Below are 4,437 nucleotides of genomic sequence, written 5' to 3'. Positions count from 1 at the left end.
CCTGTGCTATCTCTCCTTAAAGTCGTGTGTCCCACATACCTCAAATCCTGCAAATTCCCAACTGGTCTCTGCCCTCATCATTGTTGTTGTTGGTGGTGTTTTCGGGACTGTTATATAGATGGAGACACATGCTCAGAACACTTTGGCATCAGCGTCTTGCACTTAGCACAAGCTTGGAAATCCTTCCACATGACTGCACATCTTAACAGTTCTGGGGTTAAATCGTTTTTGTTTCCATTTTTTGCTTCATTGTACTAGAGTTTGCACAGTCACCCACTAAAGGGCATTTCCCCCAAGTGCCTGGCAGTTAAAATAGACCAGCTATAGTTACGTGCGTATGATTTATGTGTAGATATAAATTTTCATTTTTCTAGTGTAATACCCAGACGAGTGACCACAGGATTTTAGGGGAATTGCACATTTAACTCTCTAAGCAATTTCCAGGTGGTTGCACCGTTCTGTAGTCTTGCTGGCTGTGTCGGAGACTTCAAATGCTTCCCATCTCCTCAGCATTTGCTTTTTTGTTGTTGTCCTGTGTGGTCATTCTAGTAGATCTATAGATGTATCCCTTGGTCCTCAGCCCTCTACCATTGTTCTCATTAGTCTTTAAATTGTGTTCAACACAATTATAACCCTTTTGATTTATTTTCTTTCCAGTTCTGGCAGGACAGAGCATCTTTGCAATGCGACTTTTAGCCCAGTGTTCATCCCTTTGTTGTCTGAAGCGCTTGTAAAGCCAAACCTTTCACTTCTTGACTTTTACATGTGGTGCAAATAGTTTCCTCAGATTGTCATTTTTTATTAATCCAAAAATCTCTTCCCTCAGGGCCATTGGCTATGATGTTAGCAGATTCCATCTACATTACAAGATCTAGAAATAATTGACCAAATTTCTTCAAGCACTTACAAAAATGATTCCACGTTCTACACTATTGTTATCAGTTGCCCACCCTCATCTCAGCTGGCATTTGTGCACTTGGCAACACTCAGTGCTGGTGGAAGCTTTTCAGACTGTTTCCCTGTAATAGGAATTGCTCCACATACCACATCAAAACAGCATCCAAAATGAGCTGCAGAGATGAGAAAGAGACGAAGCTACGTCCCGGGTAGGGAGACTGTTCCTGTGCATCATGGAAAGGGTTGGGGGCCGTGGTGAAAAGTACTGCCAAGAATTTTATCCCCCACCCCAAGGGAGGAAGAATATGGCCTTTCCAATAAACAAGTGACATCATATATCCCCAAACTAGCTTCAGTGAATAAATGGAAATCATGCTGAGCTAAGCAGAGACTGGCCCCAAAGTGATCTTCTGGACAAAGGAGGAGACAGGGACGCTCGCAATGAGGATCAGTGTTGGGAAGAGAAGGAGATAGAGATGCTGGCAATGAGGATCAGTGTTGGGAAGAACAAGGACATTAATGACACATCAAATGCTAACACACAAGATAGGGAACAACACAAAAAGATAGAAAGAGCACAGTAAGTAGGCGGGAGCTGGGGAGGCAGCTCAGTTGGTACCTCGCTTGCTGAGCAAGCCTGAAGACTTGAGGTCATCCCCAGCACCCATGGGAGAAAGTACAGTAGGTAGTGCTTGTTATCCCAGCACAGAGTGGGTGGAGACAGACAGATCCCTGGGGATCCCTAAGGTTTGTGGGCTTAAGGCAAGTTCCAGGCCAATTAAGACAGTGTCTCAAATGACAATTTGGAAGGCTCCCAAAAAACCCCATCTTAGATCGACCTCTGACCTCCATACCTACATTCATAAATGTATACCCCCACACACACACACACACAAAGTGTGGGGGGAATAAGGCACTGGGAGTGGAAAGAATGTTCTACAAAGGAAATGACTGGATGCTAATTCACTGCAGTAAGAGATGATGAGCCCACGTGACAAAAACGGGAAGAGAGATAAGAAAGTTGATGCTTTCACTAGGTCAGCTGTTAAAGGAGAGACTGGGCTATAGGACGAGCTTCATAATTGTAACTCTTTAGTAAAATTTAGTAAAACAGCTAGTCGGCTGCCTATCTGTTATAAATCAATATTCCCAAACCTTTTTCAATTTTTAAAGACTTGATAAAAGTTATAGTCATGAAAATTTCCAAACTCCCTTCAGAGAATCTTATGGTTGAACAGGCTCCATCTGCATAATAGTCTACCAGGGAAAAGTTACAGGGAGGAGTCCATGGTCTTGACAAAGTATGGCCTGGAACTTAGCTGCATCATTATTTTCATAATGGTTGTTTAACTCATATGCTGTTGTTATTGTTGTCAATGAACGCAATGACATATTTATTAAGTACTGACAAGTTTTGAAATAGCCAAGATACGCAAAAGGATAAGAAAATTGTCAGGATACTTACAACGTAAGTCAAATTATTTGCATAAACTTGAAGTTGGAATCTGTGAATGTTTATAGTTGTCTAATGAATATTTATTTTTCTCAGAAAGCACTTATAGGGACCCAGTAATGTGCTGAAAATAGTGCTAGATCAAATATATGATTTGAAGTAGCTCTCAACTTGGTGGTGCAAGAAAGAAATCCAGATAGACTATGATGAGAATCACTCTACCGTGTAGCCTGCACATGTATCCAGAAGGCACAGAGCAACAACCTAACCTGAAAGGTCTGGGAACATTCCAAGAAACTGCTAATGTGCTCGGTCTAGAGGGCCAAGAATTTCCCCAAACTTAGAAGTGCTTTTCCAGGATGTGTGAAGGCAGAAAAGCAAAGAGTTGAATAAAACAAGGTGATCACAGGAGGAATTGTTTACTGAGGCTCTAGCTCAGGAAGGTCACCCAGCAGGAAGTGGAGACAGATGAGGTCCAGCTCAGGCTGCAGAGTCTTGTTGGAGATCTGAGATCTACTCGAGCCCCACCCCTTCCCTCTCAGTCTGCAGTGTGCCTGAACTCAAAGAGCCAGGGCTTCCTTTCTTACAGGAATGAAACACTCTCTTTATGAGGCAGTGGAATCGCTAAGTATGAGGATTCTGAAACCAGGTGGTTGTGTTTCTAATCCCAATTTTGACTTTTAAATTGAATGACTCTGGACAGTCTATATTATTCTCTCTCTGTCTCAGTTTTCCCATTCATAAAACAAAGACAATAATAGCAACTGTCTCATAGCTTTATGTTAAGGGTTATGAACCCATTGTATGCAGGAAAATTTAGCTCATGACTGACAAGGAATTGACAATCAATTAAGTATTAGATCTTATCATAGAGTATTAGAGTATTTCAAAATTAATAATATATGTTTAAAAGTTTCTCTAGAAGCCTGGTGAGGTGGCTCAGTGGGTAAAGGTTCTGCCAAGCCTGATGACCTGAGTTCAATCCCCAGGATCAGGAGATGGAAGGAAGCAACTGGCTCCTGCAAGTGATCTGCTTACCTTCATGCTTGGGACCATGATGATGGAAAGGGAGAACTGAGTTCTTCAAGCTGTCCTCTGACCTATATATGTTAGCCATGACACAAGCACTGTAAGTGTACTCATGCATATACCAAAAATGTAATAACTTTTTTTTAATAGTTTCTTTTCCACCATGTTCTTTTCCTGCTGGCTTCCTGATTTGGTCACATGAGATTTTTGCTTTCCTTTCTCTAGAAAACAACGTCCTTCCTTAAAAGTTATTCCCGAAACAGAGAAGCATTGTCTGGTTAGTGCCAAGTGATCAGCATCCAAGCTGGCTGCTATTCAGAAGCAGGTGTACAGCTTATAACCAGTCCAGCTGGGCCATTCATAGCATAGCCTGGTCACCAGGGCTCAGTCCTAGGGCTCCCAGATAATGCCAACCCAGGGTAGACTACCTATAATGGTTTGTCCTGTCCCTTTAAGAGACAAGCCCTGCCCACTCCTTCCCATCCACTGAGGCAAGCTGATCTTCTGCTTCCAGCATGAGTCTTTTGCTTCTGCCTCACTCCCTTCTCTCCATTTCTCCCCTTCCTTCCCTGTTTCTCTCTCTCTCTCTCTGCTCTTCTCCCTTCTCCCTTCCTCCTTTCCCTTTCTTCTCCATAACCCACTAAATAAATATCCAACCTCACTCTGCATGGTGTGCTTGTCTGTCTGTCTCTCACCTGCCATGGCTACGGCTCTACCTTGTGGGACTGCCTGCCCCACCGAGGTTTCTCACCCGCCATGTGGCTCCCTGCCTGGGACTTGCTGCTCCTCGTGGCCGGCATTATTTTTACCAAAACACTGCCCCACTCTAGAAAGCTGGCTACCGCAAGATCACGTTCTGTTAAACCTTCCGACACAGCAATCTGCCAACTCTGTGTGGAGCAAAAATAATAAAAAGGTGCCAGTCATAAAGCCTGTGAGAGAAATCAGAGACAGGGCAAAGAGTAAACAGACAGCTGCAAGGGCCACTTTCAAGTTCCTTCCAAACTAACCACAAATGGGGGTGGTTGGCTGCCCATTTGGCAAGCTGTTTAATGGTC

This window comes from Microtus pennsylvanicus, chromosome 3 (assembly GCF_037038515.1).
Source record: "Microtus pennsylvanicus isolate mMicPen1 chromosome 3, mMicPen1.hap1, whole genome shotgun sequence".
NCBI lineage: Eukaryota > Metazoa > Chordata > Mammalia > Rodentia > Cricetidae > Microtus > Microtus pennsylvanicus.
Note: the sequence above shows the minus strand (reverse complement) of the source record.